A 24,133-nucleotide genomic window follows, 5' to 3' on the forward strand; every position below is an offset into this window, starting at 1 on the left:
CTAGAAATGGCAACCCACTCCAGCGTTCTTGCCTGGAGAATCCCAGGGACAGAGAAGCCTGGTGGACTGCCATCTATGGGGTTGCACAGAGTCAGACACGACTGATGTGACTTAGCAGCAGCAGCAGCAGCAGCCGCAGATCACTACTCTCCAGTGAGGAGCTGACTTATCAGAATGGGCACAGTCTCACTGAAATACCATGACTAAGTCTACCTCCGTTTGTGTTTATTCCTATTTCATACCTCTCCAGAGGTTTTGCATGCTTTTTTAAAAATAATTTTTTACTAAAAAATATTAAATCCTGAAAAGAAAGTTCAGGAATATTACAATGAACTCTCATGTACACTCTCCTACAGTGACCACTGTTAATATTGTTTTGCCATACCTTCTTCTCTCTACACACAGACATACATGCTAAGTATCAGCTGAAACACTTGAGTGTCAGATTGTCATGACCCTTCACCCCTCAAATACTTCAGTGTACATTTCCTAAGAAATAGGACATTTTCTTACATGAAACATAGCCTTATTAAGTTCAGAAAATTAAACATTAATATAAAATTATTTAACCTGTTGTCTCAATGTTGTCCTTTATAGCATATATATATATATTTTTTTGATCAAGTATCCCAGTGCAAAATCCTGCCTGTGTTTACTTGTTATGTTCTTTTATCTCCTTTAATCTAGAAGTATTAAGATAAAGAAGAATCTAAAAACTGAAGAAATCCTCAGTCTTTCTTTGTGTAGTGTAAATGTCTGACATTAAACTTTTGATTGCTGAAGCATCCATTTCAGACATCCATCTTGAATAGACCACTGTCAGCTCTATGGTACAGCTATTAGCCACAGGACTAGGTAAGGACCAGGTTGCTCCCATTCATGAACTCCTCCTTCCATAAAGTCCTAGGAAATGTAGATAATTGACAGCTTAAAGTGATCCCACTTTTCCCTTTTTGCATTTTAATTTCCCATCTTATGCTTTAAATTCACCAACAAAGAGTGAGCCCATGAAACCCAGGCACTTCATCTTTGGGACCCTAATACAGACAAAGCCCCAGGTCCATGCTTCCTCCTTCTCTCTCTGCCTGTGACCTCTCTGTGTGGCCCTCAGGCATGCCATGTACCCCCAAGGACCTGGGAGTAATAAATCTTTTTCTTTAATGTTCCCTGGTAGTTTTGCTGAGATGTGTCCTGTGGTCATAATAAGAACCACAAAGGCTAGTCCAGCCACAACATTGGCCTTGGTGGTAGTGGGGGTAGTGTCTGTGGGACTTGCTACAGTAAATACAGGGTCCGGGTGAGAGCTTCAGAATTCCTAGCCAAGAACATCACTATCAACAGACACAACACTGAGTCTTTCATAAAGTGACTTCTTTATTTTTTTTTTAAAGAATGCATGCCAGCTATTTTGAAGAAAGTTCTCCAGTTTGGATTGTCTGATAATTTTTCATGATTAGATTCAGATTATGTACCAGATTAGATTCAGATTATCCTGGTAGGAATACTGTATAAGTGATGTATCCTTAATATTCCATTTCAAGAGGCACACAATATTTGCTTGCCGCTTTCTTGGTGATGTTGATTTTAGACTCTTTGTGAAGATGGAGACTGTCAGATTTTTTCACTGTATAAATATCCTTTTCTCCTACTATCTACCAAACAATGTGTGGGAGACTTTTTTTTTTTTTTGAGGCTGTATAAATACTGTACTCTTCAAATATATTCCTCTAATGATGAATGGTCTGCCAGAGGCCTGGTTTCTCAACTTATTGCCATGCTCAGATTGGTTAGCAAAAAGTGGCTATAAATCCTCAGTGCAATGCACCATTTGGTGTTGTTCAGTTGCTCAGTCGTGTCCGACTCTCTGCGAACCCATGGACTGCAGCATGTCAGGCTTCCCTGTCCTTCACTATCTCCCAGAGTTTGCTCAGATTCCTATCTGTTGAGTCTGTGATGCTATCTAACCACCCCATCCTCTGTTGCCCCATTCCCCTCCTGCCCTCAATCCTTCCCAGCGTCAAGGTCTTTTCCAATATACTATACTCTGGGACTTTTGTTCCTTTGTTTTTGTTTAGTCACTCAGTCATATCCGACTCTCTGTGACCCCATGGACTGCAGCATGCCAGGCTTCCCTGTCCTTCACCATCTCCTGGAGTCTGCTCAAACTCATGTCCATTGAGTCAGTGATGCCACCCAACCGTCTCATCCTCGGTCGTCCCCTTCCCCTCCTGCCTTCAATCTTTCCCAGCATCAGGGTCTTTTGTTTGTTTCTTGCCTTTTCTATTTTCAAGCATTTGTTTCCCAAGTCCTATGAGATGGCAATAAATTTCACTTTGAATTTAAAAAGATTTTAGTTTATATTTCAGCCTCTTCCATAGTCTTAGAATATAGCAAATGTCTTTTGTGGAAAATGGTTATGTATCTGTGGGCTTCAAACCTTCAATTTTGTCTCTCTATCCCCAAGTGACTTCTAAAGGCTACATTGGTTTCTCCTTCTTCTAAATGTTTCTCTCTGTCTGAGCCAAACCACAAACTTCAGCTCACACCAAGAATTGGCAAATTCCCTCATATAAAAAATCAACTGCTATTTATCTACTCACCTCTGAATGTTTTTCCTCTCTATATAATTTAGCACCGTTTTGTTCTCATAGCTCCCACAGTTCCATGATGCCTTTTCAAAAGTATTTTTTGTAATGTATCTTTTTTCCCTTGTTATGAACTGTGAGACTATAGGCTGGACATAACCTTTAAGATCCTACTCAGAAGTCCAAGAACAATCAGTTCTTGCTTGCATCCGATAACTCCAGCATCTGCATCTCCTGTGGTTCTGTTTCAATTGGCTGTTTTTCCTCTTTGTTCTTTTGTCATGTTTTCTGTCTCTATTTCTGTCTGGTAACATTTTGACTAAATGGCCAACATTTTAAGTAAAGACTTGCAGGGATAATTTGAAGTTTGAGATGATGTTATCTTCTCTAAGAGATGATTCATTTTTTTGTTTTAGGCAAACAGGCTGAAGGCAGATAACTTGAATCCAATCAGGAACTGAATCTTTCCTAAATTCTTTAGGAGGGTTAGTCTTGTCTGTTTCCCTTACTTTCAAAGAGCAGCCCAGTAGAAGTTTCATCTGGCAGCTTGGAGTATATGTCAGATTTTTCTCCTCGGAAGGTCCGGAAGTCCAATTTTTGTTTCCAGATTCTGAGAGGACTGCGGGAGACTCCCTAGTTTCTCATTCTTTTAGCTGCAGCTCACAAAATGACAAATGTCAAAAGGAAAAGTGGTGGGTTGTTTTTTTTTTTTTTTTTTTTCTGTTTTTACCACTCTTGTCTCTGGTATCTTTGACTCTCCCTGAGATCTTTATGCTTAGCTCCCCAGTGTCTCAAAACAGATTGGGTATGTGTGTATGCGTGTATGTGTACATAATTCTTGTTTATACATTTATACCGAAATCAAAGATTGTTCTGCCACAAGCTACACTGCCATTTCTGATACCTTTTGTTTATTTTCGTTTGCTTGATATACATTGCCTACTTGTAAATATTTTATTTACTTTTTTTTTTTTTTAGATTTTACATGTGTATCATATACATAGTACAGAGTTAGGTTTTGCTTCATGAATCATTCTAAAACTATTATTTTTAAAATAAAAATGGCCTTTTCTTTTAAACCATTTTTATTTTTTCCCCCTACTCTCATAGAGCCTTTCCCCCACAAACTTTAACCTTTTTATTTTGTATGGGGGTACATCTAAGTAATAATGTTGTGGTATTTTCAGGTGAATAGCAAAATGACTCAGCCATATATATACTTGTACCCATTCTCCCTCAAATCTCCTTCCCATCCAGGCTGACACATAGCACTGAGCAGAGTTCTGTGTGCTGTACAATAGGTCCTTGTTGGTAATCCATTTTGAATATAGCAGTGTGTACTTGATTTTCCTAAACTCTCTTAACTATCCTTTCCCCCTGGCAACCATAAATAAGTATTTGATATTTGATAATGTGAATATGTCTGGTCTTAGTTCTGACTTCACTTTTTGTTATTTTTTCTATTTTTATAGTTTTCAAAAGATCTTTCAGAATGTAATGCTTTTTGTTTACATGGTGTGTATATTTGTAATTATTAAAATACTGATTTTTTAATATTATTATATGGATTACTCTTATAACTTGATATCTTTCCTGGTGTCTCAGTGGTAAAGAATTTACCTCCCAATGCAGGAGACTCAGGAGATGTGGGTTTGATCCCTGGGTTGGGAAGATGCCCTGGAGGAGGAAATGGGAATCCACTTCAGTATTCTTGCCTGTGAAATCCCACGGACAGAGGAGCCTGGCTGGCTATAGTCCATGGGGTTGCAAAAGAATCAGATATGACTTAGTGACTGAACAACAATCTTACTTTCAGCTCTGCATTTTAAAAATACAGAAAAAAAAAAAAAAAAACCCTGTGTCCTTTGTTCCTTTATCATATGCAGTATAACTTTTTCTTTTTCTTAGGGCTTACCAGGTGGGTCAGTGGTGAAGAATCCACCTGCCAATGCAGGAGATGTGGGAGACTCTGTTTTGATCCCTGGGTTGGGAAGATACTCTGGAGTAGGAAATGATAACCTGCTCCAGTATCCTTGCCTGAAAGATCCCATCAACAGAGGAGCCTGGTGGACTACATAGGGTCCAGAATCAGGTGTGACTGAGCGTGTACATTTCTTTTTCTTACCCTCCCCTTATTCCATCATTTAAATTTAGTTAATAAACTTAGTTTCTTAATGTTTACTTTAATATATTAAATCAATTTATACTTCTGTTTCTTGATTTATTCCAGTTTGAAATGAAGTCATTTGCTCCCCAGTATTTACATGAAGTGAACTCAAGCTTTCTGTAAGCCCCACTTTTAAATTTTGAGGTTAATGTGTATATTGTGAAGGCATATCATATTTACATTTTCATCTGTCACCATGATACCTGCAGATAATACATCAGAATTAAGAACAGAGTCCAAGTACCGTAAAATGTTTTCCTATGTATTTTAGATGTAGTTCAACATTTACCTGTGTACTCACATGAATTTTTTGCTGTAGTTATCTTATTTATCATGTGGTGAGATGAACTTCATCTTCTAATAGATTTCTCCAAAAAAGCTCAAAAAATTTTTGCATGCAAATAATTATAATTTTTTTATCTGTTTTTTACTACTTGAAGAATACTTTCACTGGATATGAAATCCTTAAGTAAAGTTTATTTTATTAAGTTTCCTAAGTAAATTTTATTCATTGAATGTCCTTGAATGCTGTGTGGGAAATCTAGGACTGTCTGATCCTTCCCCTATTACAGATGACATTTATTTCTTTTACTGTTGCATAAAGGATTTTTTATTTCTCTTTCAAGTCCAATAATATCTTAATATCTTAGCACTAACCATCTTGGATCTTTTTTTTCACATGCATTGTACATTTTAAATATTTAGGTTCAAATATTCCTTTATTTCTTAAAAAAATTATATTGAATTATAATTTTAATCATGGGTTCTCTTTCTAAATTTTACTTTTATTTATTGAGGATTTCAGTTCTGAATAGGCTGTATCTCCTTGCCTTCTATGTTTATCATGGTTTCTCTAATCCTTTGTTTTCCTTTTATTTATGTAACTTTACCTTACTGTTTCTTTTAATTATAAATAAAAATTAAAATCCTTCTTAAGAAAACAAATGTTGTATAATTTAAAAAATTTTAAACTTTGTAGTTATATTCATGGTCAAAACCACTGTACTTGCAAACTGCTATATGTGATGATTTCCACTCAAGTCCTAATGGAATAAACCTATGCAACCTGAGCAAAACACTACATTGGACAAGTATAAATAAATATAAAAGGTGATGACACTTCATTTACATAATTCATGGTATGTGAACATAAGTAAAACCCAAGAAAGTCTATTAATTTGTCATACCCACTTCATATAGTAATTTTCTATCTATTTATACAGATTCAGCTAAATGAAACTAAGAGAAACCACCTATTGTACTTTTCTCATTTCATAGGAAAAATTTCTGGTACTCAGAGGTCATGTGACCTTATCAACACTTTATCAAAGAAAAATCTGAATTCTCATAGTTTTCTAATATTGGCCATAAAAAGAAAAAAAAAAAACACCTGATGTTACTTCAGCATCCCTACTAAGACTTGAATTTTTTCTTTAACCTTTTAATTAGCTAAAAGTATTTGTGAAGAGAAATTGATGAATCCTATAAATCATAACATCTCGTTGTCTTGGGAGTTTAAAAATCCACTCCATGTACTCATTTTCAATTTCTACTCTGAATAGACTTTGAACCATATAAAAGTGAGATATTATTAATAGCAGATTTGATCACACAGGAAGTAACTGCAGTTAGATATTCTGCACCAGCTTGCTTCAAGTGCAAACACAAACCGAAGAGAAACTCCAGCAAATGGTTGAAACTTACTGCCATACAGCTCCCCACTTATGTGTAAAAGAAAAAATAATAACCATCTTTAGCACCATTAGTGCCATATACAAAGCAACCTGTTCAGCGCATGGCAAATGACAGATCCATAATATATCAATGTTATTGTGAATTTACAGATTCAGATAAGTGAACTTCTTTAGGTCAGTTGTTAGGAAGCAGAACTAAGATTCAAATACAATTCTGTCCATTTTACCTCTTTCTGAAAATTTTCTCTCTAATGACCTAGAAACATATTTGTGTCAGCGATAACTTTCAAGATAACAAATATCTGTATAATCTTTCTTTAACATCACAGTTTAAAATATTTGAAGGTGGTTATCATATACCACAGGTCTTCCACAGTGGCTCAGCGGTGAAGAATATGTCTGCAGTGCAGGAGCTGCAGGAGACGTGGGTCTGATCCTTGGATGGGGAAGATCCCCTGGAGGAGGGCATGGCAACCCACTCCAGTATGCTGGCCTGGAGAATCCCATGGACAGAGGAGCCTGGCAGGCTACAGTCCATAATATCCCAGTTTGGACACGAGTGAAGTTATTACACACACATGCATGCACCATATACCACAATAGTCTCCTCTGCTCTAAATGGAAATTCTCTTTCTAATAGTTCATCTTTAATATGACATGTGGCTGATTTTACAGTCCGCTCAACAATCTGATCATTCCTTCTGGACATATTCCCAGTTGTCCATGCCTCCTTCTAAAATGTAACATCTAGAAATTATCAAAACACTCCAGTTATGTTGTCATTACTGAATACAAAGTAGACCGTTTAGAGGTCTAACTATTAACTGGGGATAATGAGGAATTGCTGTATCTTGGCTGAACTCAAGTACCAGGAAGAGAAAAAAACCTCTGAAAAAATATCTCCTTTCAGTTGGGTCATAATATTCTGCTTCTGACAGAAAATGGTCCAAAATAACCACCACTTTTACTGAATTCTGAAGATATAAATATGTTGGTTATTCTGCAAGAAGGCACCAATGCTGAACGGAGGAAGTTCATGGGACAGTCACTGTGGATAGCTGCTTTTCTTGAATTTACAAATAATCTGTTACTTCTACCAGTGACAGGGAGATACCTGCTGCATGCCTCCTATAGGTTCAGTACAAGTTATGCTATGTAATCCTAAACACAGTCATCAAAGTTACCGAAGACTGCCCATTTTTATGTATTTTCAACTGAGGGATGATAGAATATCTTAGCACTCATTTATTTATCTTCACAACAGAAATTGGAGCCTTGCCTATGTTCATACAGTTAGGAAGGTGTAGGGCGCAGATTCTACGTTAAGTCTGAGGACTGTCCCTAGAGTCCATGTGCTTTCTTACATGTCAGGTTAATTCACAAGATGTGGTAGGAATTCTCTAAATGCTCTCCAGTGATTTTCTGCCTCCTGATATTTGTATCTGTGTTGAATTTCCTCCTTTTGGGTGCGGGCTGGCCCTTGAATGAATAGAAATGGCCAAAGTGATGTAAACTTACTTCCAAAAGTAGATAATAAAGAGACAGTGTCATCCATCTAGGGTACTCCTTCTTTTGCTCATTCAATTACTCACTTTAAGGAAAGCCAACTGCGCTATTGTAAGCTGCCGTGTGGAAAGACCTACATGGCAAGGAGTTGATGTCTCAATGAAGAACCAGTAAGCACGTGAGGCCAGTCAACAGCCATATGAATGAACTTGAAAGCAGATTCTCTGTCAAAAGACCTTTGAAATGACTGTAGTCCCAGCCAACACTGGGAGAAATCTCCAGCAAAGTCATGGCTTGATTTCCTTGGAATTATATTGGAATTATAACATGATTAATGCCTACTGCTTTCAGCTATTCAGTTTGGGGGTAATTTGCTGCACAGCAATAGGTAAGCAAGATGCCATAGCAAAGCAGAGTCAGTGGGAAGGAAGCAGAGCTGCATGAAGTCACCAGCACCTCTCTTTCACCCATAAGGTGTCGAGTATGCTTTAAACACTGTCCCAGCATCGTGCTTATTTTACAGCTACACTATGTACATTCTTAATGGAATTGAAGCTTACTCTATACATGCGTTAAGTTGTGCTGGTCCAAAACTTCTTTTTTCTTAAGCATGGTAAAAAGGATAAACTTCTCATACTTTCCCTTGTTTCTGCCATTTACAAACACAACTATTAGAATGTAAATGTATCATCTTAATGATTATGAATGTTTTGATGCCTGTTTTATAAAAATTCTCAAGTTGAATCACAAGTAGTTTGAGGGCTATTGTCATGGATTTTACCCACCATTGTATTTCCAGTCCGGCTCACGTGGTAAACACCCATGAGTATTTCTATAGAACACTGTCTTATTGGCAACTTAATAGTGTTTAGGATTAAAGTGACTAAGTATGAACCACAGCCCAATTGTACCTTTCTTGCTCTTTCTTATAGAAAGCAGTTCTGCAAGAAGTTGACACATTCAGTTTGGCCAAAAGACTTGTCAGAAGTATTCATGAGTCCTTGACTCCAGCAAATGCAGGTACCCTCCTAACTTTCATGTACTAACATACAATTTTCACATAGTGCTTATAACTGTTCTTATGGGCCATAAGCAACAAAGGGACAAACTAAGAATAGGTTATGCATGCTAAATCACTTCAGTCATTTCCAACTCTTTTGCAACCCTATGGACTGTAGCCCCCCAGGCTCCTCTGTCCATGGGATTCTCCAGGCAAGGATATTGGAATGGGTTGCCATGCCTGCTCCAAGAGATCTTCCTGACCCAGGGATCAAACCTGCATCTCTTACATCTTCTGCATGGGTTCTTTACCACTAGTGCCACATTCGAAGCCCACAAATAGGCTATATTTAGAATTCAATTCTAAACCAGTCAATCTTAAGATAAAACAACTCTGAATACTCATTAGAAGGACTGATGCTGAAGCTGAAACTCTAGTATTTTGATCATCTGATGCAAACAGGTGACTCACTGGAAAAGTCCCTGATGCTGGGTAAGACTGAGGGCAGAAGGAGAAGAGGGCATCAGAGGATGAGATGGCTAGATGGCATCACTGATGCAATGGACATGAACTTGGGCAAACTTTGGGAGATGGTGAGGGACGGGGAGGCCTGGTGTGCTGCAGTCCATGGGGTCGCAAAGTTGAACATGACTGGGCAATGAACAACAACAAAGAATTTAAGTAAAACTTAAGATGTTATAATTATCTACAGAGGTAAATAGTTTGAGTTGGAAAATGTGTGTGCTCACTGAAGTGTCACTATTTAGAAAACTTCATGTTATTTTTTGATCATGCTTTGTGACATGCAGGATCTTAGTTCCCCAAACAGATTCTTAACCAGTGGACCATCAGGGAAGTCATTTTAATATATGAGATAAACTGTTAACAGATTATGAATGACTATTAAAAGCACATAAAAACTCATAAAATTTTGACTGGGAGTAACTTCCTCCTAGGGAATGTAAAGCTGACCTAATTCCAATACACCAGCAGAATTTAGAAGAGTTATTTATTTTTGAAGAACAATGATGAATATTATAAACATGCATTTTCTTTATTTAAACAGTTCTAGCATTTTTTTTTTTACTGAGACACATACTGCTATTTGTCCCCCAATATCCATAGTCTGTTTTTTTTTTTTTTCAGGGTCTGATCTGGACTTTATTTAAATTGTGTACATAGCTTATTCATCAAGGATTATTTTTTGCATTAATTTTGACTTTTAAAAGCATTGCAGTCAAGTATTATTTATCTGGATTACTGAGTTTTTTGGCACCCCCTAAATTTAGAGCTTGAGGTGAGTGCCTCATTTGCACCCTAGCCCCAGTCCTGGAAGAGCCAAAATTGGAACCCAGGGCTGCTGATTCCAAAATCATGCTCTTAACTATTTTCTGTGCTGACCGCTTACCCATATGTGCATGTGAACACAGATGCACTCATTTATAGTAAAATATTCTTTTCTGCAATAAACCTTACTGTGGCAACAGAGAGGGCAGGGGCTTAGAAATCAAACAGTTCTGGGTTTGAACCTTACTACTTATTATTACTATGTTGCTGTGCTGTGTCTCATTGCCATGCACCAGAGTTTCTCTCCAGTTGTGGTTCCATAGTCTGTTTATTCCTTAGAATCTCATTTTTTTATGTTTTGCTAAACCCATGGCTATTTGGAGAAATGGCAGCATTTCTCAGCCTTTCTTGAAACATGGTGTACCCCTCAGTTCTGGCCAGTGGATTGTAAGGAAAAGTTCAAACAGTGAGAGAGGGTTCACCTCTCTCTCCTTGCTTCTGATGTATGGAAAGGGTAGAGCTCCAAAAATCATCCTGGAACATGAGGGAAACTTCCTAGTTATAAGGATCTTTGTTACTGACTTGGAAGAACCCTGGAAACGTTAAGTAACATATTCTTCATTGCCTCACTGTCCAATCTAACGTCCCTCCAGGGATCCTAGGGGAAAGCTGCCCACGGGAACACTGTCTCTAATCCCTCACTTCCATCCACTGTGCACAAAATTGCTTTCCCAAAGGCCTAAAGGATAGTTAATAACCAAACTACCCACCTACTGGGTAGGTCTGAGTTAACAGATACTCATTTCAGATTATCTGGGCAAATGAGGTCAAAATTCGAATCAGAGATTTGAACAGGATAGCTTGGGAAAAGCTCTCTAATATGTGAAAAGAAAATAGAAACTTTAAATATGAAAAACAGAGGGCTTCTTTGGGTAATAATTTTTGAACTGAAGTTTAGTCAGACTCTTCAGCACCAAGATGAATTTTTTTTTTTAAGTGGTATTCAGTTTGGGAAAGATGAGCATAATTTTCCAGGGGCTTTTTAGACTTTTAAACAGTAATAGTTCATGACATAGTATAAATACAGAGAAAACTAAATATTAGTTTCTGCCTAATTTTGCTGGAAGTTTCTCCCAAATTTTTGAAGTATTCTTAGAGAAACACACATTATGTTTTCCCTTTTTCAATATCTAAAGATTAAATATATGTTGATGTGTTGTGTGTGTTAGTCTCTCAGTCATGTCCGACACTTTGTGATCCCATGGACTGTAGCCCTCCAGGCTCCTCTATCCATGGAATTCTCCAGGCAAGATTACTGGAATGGGTTGTCATTCTCTGCTCCAGAAAATCTTCCCGACTCAGGGATTGAACCCAGGTTTTTCCCCTATTGGAGGCACATTCTTTACCATCTGAGCCACCAGGGAAGCCCTTATATATGATGATGGTTCTGTTTACTAAACTTTAAATTGTCTTTAATATCCTTTCTATAAATCTCTTGTTTTATACTTATCCACCATTTGCACAAAATTAGACCTGGTTTTGTCCTTATTTTTTCTCTTATTTTTTCATGTATCTGGAAATTATATAACAGCCCCATCCCAGGCAGCAAATCCATCTGTACTTTGGTAGAGCCCGTGGCACTGCTTATGGGACTACTGAGCTAGTCTGTGTGTCTCCTGATATTATTCATCATTGAGTTTTGTGCCAGTTTTTGTCTCCTAGGCCTTTTCAGTTTACATTCCTCATTCAAAGAGATGCCAAAAAACCAGCAAGAAAGCATTTATTAAGTTGGACAGTGAGACATTACAGAAATGAAGGCCCTGGATGGATGAGTATTTATCTTTACGAGGCCCCAGCAGCGAAGCCTGTTAGATACCGGCAATTGCTTGATTTCGTTTGGTGTTCACACCACTGTCTCCCTGCTTCAGTGTGCTGCCGTCCTCAGAGAACTAAAGAAAGGACTGTGAATGTATTATACACATGTAAGCACTTCTGGGAATGAACTAGTAGACACAAAGTCATGCATTTTTTTTTTAATAAAATCATGACAGAAATCTATGGAAGGAAGGAAAGAAAGTGCATTCTTGAATGTTTAGTAAATCAAAATGCATGGTTGACAAAAATGTTTGGGCTTAATTCCTCACCACAAGTCGAGAACTGTGTAAAAAATGTTTCCCATGTCTTCGGTAGCAGGGATAGAAGCAGAGTGGCAGCGTTACTGCTTCGTGGTCTTGGTGGGCTTCCATGGCTCAGCTTCTTCAGATCCTCATCTGCCTGAAAGGCCAGAAGTCCCTTCTCATTGATCCAGTAAGTTCCAGGTTTCTCACACTGTCAGTTACTTCTTACTGGTTAGCATTAGAAGCAGTCATATTTTTTTTTAAATTAGAAAATGGAAATCTATATATCTTCAGCTATACTGAAGCTCCTGCACAAAGAAAGCAAAAGCTTCTTGGACTTTGAAAAGACTTTTGACATTATTTCTGCTTTTCTAGTCCAAACACATTGGCTGCCAGCAAAGCTAAGGTGAAGCAGCTCTGACAAGGAAATATGCGGAGACAGGTGAGGAATGCCACTTTTTCATCCTCTGATTTTTGTATATCCACTGGGGCCACTAAGGAAGGATGTTTGACTTTTGAAAATGCTATGGTTGGTAACTTTAGGCTTTTTTTGTGATGCTGACACAAGATCTCATTTCTGGAGTCAGGTAATTTGCAGACGTTGTATACTTTGGCCTCATGAAACTTGAGGGAAAATATCTTTAATTGGTACTAGCAAAAAAAAAAAATTCTGGTGTGAGATTTCTGTAGTGTCAAAACTGAAGTATTTCCCAGGAACTCACAACTAGACTGAAAGTTGATGGATGACAAGGGCTGAGTCTAATATAGTCTTATGTTACCAAAATGTTTATTATGTGCCTGGGTAAGTTACTCATGAAATATGAGTCATATATGAGGAAATTTATTTATTGATAAAAACTTATAAACAAAACTTCTTTTAAAGGGTAAAAAAGCTTGCTTATTATTTGACCATTCATACTCAGAACTAATTAATCATTTATTCATTCAACAAAAATGTATTATAATCTTCTGATGCCAAAACAAAACAAAATTTTAAAATGAATATTAATTTATAGAAGGACAGTTTAAAGGAGATAAAATATGGCCTCACTCAACAGAGTCTTTAAGTCAATTAAAAAGTGATTATTTGAGTAAAATAGAAATTATATAGCTATCATAAAATCCTTGGAATCTATCAAAAAATTCTACTGGAAAAAATAAATAGTAGAATAGTAGTCACAAATTTCCTACATCTAAATGATATTGGAAATACAAGTTCATACCAATCACAGGTTATAAAATATCGATTTTTGGAATGAAATTTCCAATTGGAGTTGATTAAATCTACCTTTGGCCTAACTTTGATGAGAAGATTTCCTTTGTAGCATTAGGGGTTAATTTTGAATTACAAATGTAGTGTAACAAAAACCTAAAGAGAGAAAGAAAAAAAGAAAAACTGGATATGTACAACTACAAGAGTTAAGAATTTCTTGCAAAAGATATTGAGGCACCAGTTTTCAAGCACCTTCATTGATCTGAGACTGAGGAGTTATACTGCCGGTCTCTCTGCCTCGACCTGTTAGGAAGGATGACACACGCTTATGTGCACTCTCAAAAAGAAGGAAGTTAGACCCAAGGAAAGCTAACACACTCTTTTTTTGAGGTTGTGGACCCCATGTTTGCTGGTTTTGGGGTCAAATAGCTACTGAATATTTTCTATCCTAGTTATGGAGGGAAATGAGATTAATTATTAAATTAGAACAACTGATTATTCCTCTGTTCTCCTTTTGTCTTTTAGTGGCCTCTATCTTCTTTCCCAACTTGCAGGCAAGTTGGGAAAACAGCCTCTTACTGTGGACAGTAACTGCAGCCATAAAATTAAAAGACTCTTGCTCCTTGGAAGGAATGCTCTGACAAACTCAGACAGCATATTAAAAAGTAGAAACATCAGTTTGATGACAAAAATCTGTATGCTCAAAGCTATGGCTTTTCCAGTAGTCATGGACAGACATGAGAGTTGCACCATAAAGAAGACTGAGCGCTGAAGAACTGGTGTTTTCGAACTGTGGTCCTAGAGAGGACTCTTGAGATTCCCTTGGACTCCATGGAGAGCATTCCTTCCCAGGAGCAAGAGTCTTTTAATTTCATGGCTGCAGTTACTGTCCACAGTAAGAGGCTGTTTTCCCAACTTGCCTGCAAGTTGGGAAAGAAGATAGAGGCCACTAAAAGACAAAAGGAGAACAGAGGAAGAATCAGTTGGAAATCAACCCTGAATATTCATTGGAAGCACTGATGCTGAAGCTGAAGCTCCAATATTTTGGCCACCTGATGCGAAGATCTGACTCATTGGAAAAGACCCTAGTGCTGGGAAATATTGAGGGCAAGAGAAGAGGGCAACAGAGGATGAGATGATTAGATAGCATCACTGACTCAATGGACATGAATTTGAGCAAACCCTGGGAGATAGTGGATGACAGAGGAGCCTAGTATGCTGTAGTCCATGGGGTCACACAGAGTTGGACATGACTTAGCAACTGAACAATAACAACAGCATTAATAGAAAGGTAAAATATGATATATTTACATGCATGCTGCTGCTGCTGCTAAGTCGCTTCAGTCGTGTCTGACTCTGTGCGACCCCATGGACTGCAGCCTACCAGGATCCTCCATCCATGGGATTTTCCAGGCAAGAGTACTGGAGTGGGGTGCCATTTCCTTCTCTGATTTACATGCATAGATTCAGATAAAATAAAAGATCGAAGGGGAGAGGCATGTCAATATAGAATCCTCTCTTGATGTGCACAAATCATAAATTCAATACAAAAACATGATCAGCTATAGTGAGGATTCCCAGAAGAAATCATTTTTGTTCCCACCAGTCCCAATCCCTTTTCACCTCTCTATGAAAATACCCCTGATCTACATTCCAAGATACAAAATATTAGTACATTCATCAAAATTCCCCTCTTGCTGCATGCCCTCAGACTGAGGATGGGAAAATGAGCTCAGGGAAATGCTTTTGAAATTCTTTGGAATGCAGCTAAATATAGGAAAACATGAATTACAATTGCTCCATGTAAGCAGTAATTCACTGTGGGGGAAATGGTGTCTGAAACCACAAAGCAGTTGATGATTCTTAAATCTGGCAGCCAAGTCACGAGATCCTAGACTCTGATCTTTTTGGAGGATTGCTATTTCTGACATGAAGGTTAAAAGTCATTAATTTCCTCAAATTACCATGCAAGATTTTTCCCAATTTTATTTAATTGACTATATTAGTTTCAGAACCTTGATTTAATGTCAGTCACATAAAGCAAGAAAATAGATAACCATTCCAGAAGTAGAGGGGCAGAAATAGGTTATTGAAAGATATATACTTGGCCAAGTACAAAATCTCTCTTCTCCTTTGCTTTCTGCTATCCATTATGATATAGAGTAGCACAATTGCATGTGTGTGTGTATAACAAAGAAAACAAAAAAGTTCTCCTATATTTTCACATTGAAATAAAAATCTGCTTTCACGTGGAATTTGTTTCTTCAGAGAATTAAAACATTCATAAAAGCAGGTGCTAAATCAGTCCTATTAGATTACATACATTTCTCCACCCTATAGTGTACATACATTTGTACACTATAGTATGGCCATGTGGTAACTAATTGTGTAGTATGTAAAGATTCTGGAGGAGAAGCAGCCCATTTTGTTCTCAGATAGTGAGAGATAGAGTAACAGGTACACGCTAGATGAGATGCTATGGAAGAAAAGAAGACAGGCTGAGAAGCCTGAAGAGATGTCTGTTAGACACAGCAAAAAAAGAGACATGGGAAAACAGCAGGCAGACAATAGAGCAGAAACAAAGGGCAGGGAGTGGCACCTGTCATAAGGGTAGCGCTTGTCATGGAGTATTTAAGTTTTGGTTTGATATACAAGAGGGATTGAATCTTCTAGCTCTAGAATGGATAAAATAAGGCCTGGAGGTGGAAGTAGACCAATAACTGAAAAAGAAGCTACCTGTTGGAGAGTAGTAGAGATGAAGGCTGATTAACTAAGAAGATTGTGAAAGCCAGGCTGAGCACATTCAACTCAATATAATAAGAAGTGAGAAATCATTAACACAGCATATAGGGATTTTTTAAAAGGACTTTATAGATATACAGATCTTATCTATTTGATTTTAAATAAATTAGCTAATCTTTCTGATACTCAATTGTTTTCTTCTGTAAATAATATAATACAGTTGATCCTTGAATAGTCCAGAGGTTGGGACACTGACCCTCCAAGAGATAGAAAATCCCAGGATAACTTTAAAGCCTATCCTCTGTACCCAAGGTTCTGCCTTTGCAGATTCAACCAACTGTGGCTTAGGTAGTACTGTAATATGTATTTCATGAAAATAAATCCACATATAAGTGGACCTAGTCAGTTCAAATTTGTGTTGTTCAATGTTACACTGTCATCTACAGTATGTTGTTGTGTTGTAAAGATTAAATATGCTTACTTATGCAAAACAGGTGGCTTATTTTAATATGCACGATGATTATTAATTAGTTCATCCTTTCTCCCTTCCTTTAACAGAGTGTTGTAGAAAGTAGAATATTAAGACAATTAGTTAGATAGTGAAAAATGTTAGAAATTGAATTTAGTAGAAATAGTAGATAAAAGTATAAAAAAGTTCAGTATTTTAACACGCCTACTGGTTAAAGGACACTATTAATAATTTATCATTGTCTCTAAGATAAAACTTGATTGCAATAAGACAAAATAGTTCCTATTCACTTCAACTTTAACAGATACTTTCTTTATATGAACAGTGCTATCTGATAGGTATCCTTGTCTTTTTAAAAAACATAACAATGTTTGGCTTTAGGAGTATTTTGAGTGCTATAAATTATTCTTGCCAAAAACCAATCCTGTATTCTTTGAGCCTTAACAAATCTAGTAAAGTGAACTATTCCTGCTTTTAGCACAAAACATTTCACTGTTAAAAGAGTGACCTGCTTTTAATAAATACCAAAGTTATTGTTGGCTCTAAATTTTCTCTATGCAACTGAATGAATATTTGTATGTATGCAAGTTCTGAAACCTAATACAGACTGTAAAATTGTACAAATCCTTCAGTAATTCCATTTGTCTGTACAAATGGTGTCAAGAGAACTCAAAATATATTTCAAAACTTTCACGTTGTCTTTGTTACATTCTAACTTTCTATTGCTACACTGCTGTTCAGCCAAGAGTGGAATAATGTCAGAATTTCAGTAATAGGAAATTGACTATATTATAGGAAAGAAAGCTGCTGTCAACAACTCTCATATTTTAGAAATTTTAGAGATACCCTGGAAAAAAAATAAACTGGTAGGTTAGTTTTACTACTTTGAGATATTCCCTGGTATCTACTTGAGTGAATTTATATTGGTTTTATTGAAAAAACACTTCGGTTTTCAATTTAACTTTTAGTGGTATAATTAGGCTTTTTAAAAAATAATTTTCTTTTTTAAAAGAATTGTTAGCAAGGCTTCCCTGATGGCTTAATGGCAATGCCATGACGTGGGTTTGATCCCTGATCCAGGAAGACCCTGCATGCTGTGGAGCAACTAAGCCCACTAGCCACAACTCTTGAGCCTGAGCTCTAGAAACCAGGAGCCACACTGACTAAGCCCAGGAGCCACAGCTGCTGCCTGCAAGCCCTAGGGCCTGTGCTCCACAACAGGAGAAGCCACTGCAATGAGAGGCCCATGCACCACAACTAGAGAGGAGCCCCCGCTGCCCACAGCCAGGGAAAGCCCTGTAGCAGCGAAGACCTGGCACAGCCAAAAATAAGTAAAATAAACAAAAATTTAAAAAGCATTGTTTGCATATTAAAGTAGATGTTAATGTTCTATCTGTCATTGCTTTTTTTTCTACACCTCTTGTTGAAGAGTCTGAGACAACCTTTCAGGAAATGCATATTGAAACATCCCTGTTCTCGGCTGACAACCCAGTTTCTTGATTAAATCTGAAGTGTGTACATGACACAAGCTGAGATAATCATATTCTTTCCCTTGAGAATGAAAATGTAGTACACAGAAACCACATTAAGTCAGTGGTAGGTGCCAGTCATAGAAGATTATGGAGCCTAAAGTCATATTGCTGGGCATCTATAAAGGATCATGTGAATGCAATAAAACCAGACCTATAAACAGAGAGACATGAAATAGATGCCCACACAGACAGAGTATGTCAAGGCTGTATATGGTCACCCTGCTTATTTAACTTATATGCAGAGTACATCATGAGAAATGCTGGGCTGGAAGAAGCACAGGCTGGAGTCAAGACTGCCAGGAGAAATATCAATAACCTCGGATATACAGATGACACCACCCTTATGGCAGAAAGTGAAGAAGAACTAAACAGCCTCTTGCTGAAAGTGAAAGAGAAGAGTGAAAAAGTTGGCTTAACGGTCAACATTCAGAAAACGAAGATCATGGCATCTGGTCCCATCACTTCATGGGAAATAGACAGGGAAACAGTAGAAACAGTGTCAGACTTTATTTTTGGGGGGCTCCAAAATCACTGCAGATGGTGACTGCAGCCATGAAATTAAGAGATGCTTACTCCTTGGATGAAAAGTTATGACCAATCTAGACAGTATATTCAAAAGCAGAGACATTACTTTGCCGACTAAGGTCCATCTAGTCAAGGCTATGTTTTTTCCTGTGGTCATGTATGGATGTGAGAGTTGGACTGTGAAGAAGGCTGAGTGCCGAAGAATTGATGCTTTTGAACTGTGGTGTTGGAGAAGACTCTTGAGAGTCCCTTGGACTGCAAGGAGATCCAACCAGTCCATTCTGAAGGAGATCAACCCTGGGATTCCTTTGGAAGGAATGATGCTAAAGCTGAAACTCCAGTACTTTGGCCACTTCATGCAAAGAGTTGACTCATTGGAAAAGACTCTGATGCTGGGAGGGATTGGGGGCAGGAGGAGAAGGGGACGACCGAGGTTGAGATGGCTGGATGGCATCACGGACTCAATGGACGTGAGTCTGAGTGAACTCCGGGAGTTGGTGATGGACAGGGAGGCCTGGCGTGCTGCGATTCATGGGGTCGCAAAGAGTTGGACACGACTGAGTGACTGAATTGAACTGAACTTAGTTCACTGATTCCTAGAATGTCAACGTTCACCCTTGCCATCTCTTGTTTGACCACTGCCAATTTGCCTTGATTCATGGACCTGACATTCTAGATTCCTATGCAATATTGCTCTTTACAGCATCAGACCTTGCTTCTATCACCAGACACATACAGCTGGGTATTGTTTTTGCTTTGGCTCCAACCCTTCATTCTTTCTGGAGTTATTTCTCCACTGACCTCCAGTAGCATATTGGGCACCTACTGACCTGGGGAGTCCACCTTTCATTATCCTATCATTTTGCCTTTTCATACTGTTCATGGGGTTCTCAAGGCAAGAATACTGAAGTGGCTTGCCATTCCCTTCTCCAGTGGACCACAATCTGTCAGACCTCTCCACCATGACCCACTCATCTTGGGTTGCCCCACAAGCATGGCTTAGTTTCATTGAGTTAGACAAGGTTGTGGTCCTAGTGTGATTAGATTGACTAGATTTCTGTGAGTATGGTTTCAGTGTGTCTGCCCTCTGATGCCCTCTTGCAACACCTACCATCTTACTTGGGTTTCTCTTACCTTGGTCGTGGGGTATCTCTTAACGGCTGCTCCAGCAAAGCACAGCCGCTGCTCCTTACCTTGGATGAGGGGTATCTCCTCCCGCTGCCCTTCCTGACCTTCAATGTGGGATGGCTCCTCTAGGCCCTCCTGCACCTGCACAGCCACCACTCCTTGGACATGGGGTTGCCCCTCCCGGCCGCCATCCCTAGCCTTGGGCATGGGGTTGCTTCTTCCTGCTGCCACCCTTGGCCTCCAGCACCGCTCCGAGTCAATATATAATAGGTCATTGTCATTCTCAACAAGATGAACACTGAGGCCTTGGGTGAAACAGCAGGGTTCATCCATCAGTTTATTCTACTCTAGGCAACAGAAGAGTCCAGCATGCATCTAAACTCTGGGACATCCCAGAAATCTTATGACCCAGTCAGTTGCATTCTCTAACCCACACTGTAGTAGTTTAAGAAATCAATCTTACTACGTAGGAGAAACAAAAAGTGAGTAAAGTTTGTGAATTTCATGAATATGAAATTATAAGTTCCTCTATTCCTTAAAGTTAGTAAACTAAAGAAAAAAATGATTGAGAGAGACTCCACAAAGTAAGAAACAAGGCATAGCATCACACAGTGCATGTTATGAAGCATTCATAGGTGAAACATTTTTATATCTATTGTTATAACTGCTTCAAAATCTTCCAAAACTAGGAGTTCCTAGTCCTCATGTTTTCTCTCCAAACATGACTTAAGCTATTATAAAAATTTGTACCTTTCACCCATTTGGGAATGAAGAATTTGTTCTTACATTAAAGTCATAGAATCACAAGAGGTCTAGTGGTTACTGAAAATTATTGTGATTGCCTTGTAATAGGAAAATTTCCAAAGTTCTCCCTTAATGTGGTTGCAATTTTGAATAGTTGATATGAGAGAGTCAGTGTGGTAAAGATACAAAATCCTTAGGTTTCTTTACTAGAATAAAGACCTGGAGAAAAAGTCGTGAGTTGTGCAAACAATTCGTCTTGGTTGGTGCTTAGAGGGTTTATACAAATGTAGAAACACTAAGAAGAGATCATTTTCCTCATCTTTTGAGTGTAAAATATTGGAACGGAATTTTGTTTGGCCGCATCTTCAAAAAGCGAGTATCATTGTGTGTAAACGATACCAATCCAACAGAGGGAGCTAAATGCACACAGGGATTGAGGAGATGGCAAAGACAATTCGGAAATTACAGTCAGGCGCATATTTTAATACCTAAGTCTCAGCCTAATCTTCCCTCAGAACAACCTTCTGATGTGCACAGGAATGGACAATCGATTTGGAAGCCAACTGCCTTGTCTTCCCTTATTATTAAATCTTTATTTTCATTTTTATCCTACTCTTCCATTTGCTTTTCCTGCTTTCTTGTTGCAGTTTCTCTCTCTCTCTCTATTCCTTCCTTTTCCTTAACACGCTAGGTGTGACAAAAGCTTCCATAGCTATTATTTATTGCCACTGTTGGTGCTTAGGCTGTAGTATAATTCTCCACTAACTGTCTATATTCCTTTCAACTCCAATTTTTGTTATCAGTTTGCATTCTATACTGCAGACATATAGAATATGTATGTATGTATGCATCAAATGCATACATATGCGTCAAAAGTAATGCATACTAGTAAAGAACGCAAGGATGAGAAAAGTACTCTAGAGTTATTGACAACTTCAGGCTACTCAAACAAATCCAAAAGGACTGGTAATCAATTGTTGTTTAGTTGCTAAGTCATGTCCAACTCTCTTGCGATCCCATGGACTGTAGCCCACCTGGTTCCTCTATGGAATTTCCCAGCGAACAATACTGGAGTGGGTTACTATTTACTTCTCCAAGGGATCTTCCCAACCAAGGGATCAGAGTAGCCCTGTTTAAATAATAGGCTGCAGGTTAAAGATTCCAAAATAAATAAAAATATATCTGATAAAAAACAAGCTTTAAAGCATTATGCTATGTTCAAATTTTACCTATTTGTATCATTTCCATTTTGCTACTATTGAAATCGGGAATATGACCATCAAAGGAGAAAATATGACACCTACTATCAAACACTGTACAATATACGTACAATATATGAATATAGGCATGTATTTCTAATACCTCCTAATAGAAGCTTACATATAAACATATGTATATGCATACGAATATAGTTTTGGCATTGAGACAAGTCCTGGATAATTATAAAGAAGAGAGCTATATGGATTTATGTATTAACTAGTAGTTTATCATTATACCACTTTAAAGCATTTTAAAATTTTACTCTCATTCCCAGGGAATTTTGTCATTACAAAGGCACTGCAAAATCGATAGTGAGGGAAGCCCAGTCATTACTACAAGCATTTTATTTGCTACACTTTATGGATGAAGACTGAGAATGAAACTGTTTCAGATGAAATTTAAGTAGGTTTTAATTGAGGTAAGGGGATTCGAGAGTGGCAAATACCAAGAAGCAACTTGTAAGCACCAAAGATAAGGTAAATGTGGGGTTATCACAATAATCTTCATAGCTAGATGAGTAATCAGAAACATATCATCTATAGGGATGTGTGGCAATAGCTAATCGGCTGTTTGGTCTCCAGGAATAAATGCAAAGCCTGTCTTCAGTCCTCAAAATGAAGAGTTACATCCTCTTAACCTTGTTTCATGATTTAATCCAGATTGTAAACCCAGAATTATTTAATTGATAGACCACATATTCTTGATGAAAAACCCACACTGTACATTGTTCTCTTCTTTTTCCCCCAACTTTATTGAGGAATAATTGATAAGTATAATTTTGTATATCTAAACTGTACCACATGATCATAATCCACCTGCAATACAGCAGACACGTGAGACACAGGCTCAATCCCTGGGTCAAGAAGATCCCCTGGAGAAGGAAATGGCCACTCAGCTTTCTTGCCTGGAGAATTCCATGGACAGAGGAGCACGGTGGGCTACGGTCCCAAGGGTCACAAAGAGTCAGATATGACCGAGCAACTAAGCGTGAATGCATGCTTTCCATCCCCTTTCCATATACATACATACATACATACATACATACATACATATATATATATATGTATGTATATATATAGGAATAATTACCAAAGTCAAGGTAATGAACATATCCATCACCTCACATAGTTGATGCTTGTCTGTGTTTGGGATGGGACGGTTGAGAACATTTTGGATCTACCCTCTGAGAGCTAAAGAACAACAGAAAAAACTATTGGACATATCGTAGACTGTGACCATCATGTGATATTTAAAGACAAACCTGGGGCTTTGAAGAGATTTCATCCTATTTAATGGCCACTTCTGGCCACGTTCCCTGAGGATGTCTATTCTGCTTCCCTCTGCCATTTGTAAAGGTTCAATAAAAATTTGTTGGATGCTGAGATTCTTTTACTGTCTTGTTCTTGTCTTCAGAAAGTTTGCTTTCCGTTCTTTTTCCAACAGGACTCTGAAACCCTAGAATCTCTACAGGATTGTAGAATGCTAAAATAAGAGAGACAAAAATAACTATATTGATAAACTTTTAACCAGACTCATTAAGAAAAAAGAGGACTCAAATCAATAAAATCCAAAATGAAAAAGGAGAACTTACAACTGACACCAGAGAAATACAAAGGATCACAAGAGACTACTACAAGCAACTATATTGCCAACCTCTATATCGCATTATACGAAAAAAAGGTAGCAAGTGACTACTACTGAACACTCATTAAAAGTCAGACCAAGTTAGATATTTCATATTATGCTGAAACATGTGAAAATGTTATATTTGTAGATCAAAATGGCAAATTATCAGCAGATAAATTATATACCTCAACCCAAAGGTTTTCTTTCTTTTTTTATAATTAATGCCTAAAGTCTAACAGAAATTTTACTAGAAGAAAGGTAGTTGCATCAAATCCATGACTCTCTCACACATATTCTTCCTTATTTCTCTACTTTTTATCAACATTTAAAATTTTCCAGTTTCATCAATTAAGCATCAAGGCAGCACTAATTGTGGGGTTTCACTTTCCATCTGAATATGCTAACTTGCAATCTACCAACGCTGCTCCGACTCTGCGACACTACGGACTGCAAGCCTTCAGGCTCTTCTGTACTCAAGGATTCTCTAGGCAAGAGTACTAGAGTGGGTTGCAATGCCTTCCTCCAGGGGATTGAACCC

This window comes from Capricornis sumatraensis, chromosome 13 (assembly GCF_032405125.1).
Source record: "Capricornis sumatraensis isolate serow.1 chromosome 13, serow.2, whole genome shotgun sequence".
Lineage (NCBI taxonomy): Eukaryota > Metazoa > Chordata > Mammalia > Artiodactyla > Bovidae > Capricornis > Capricornis sumatraensis.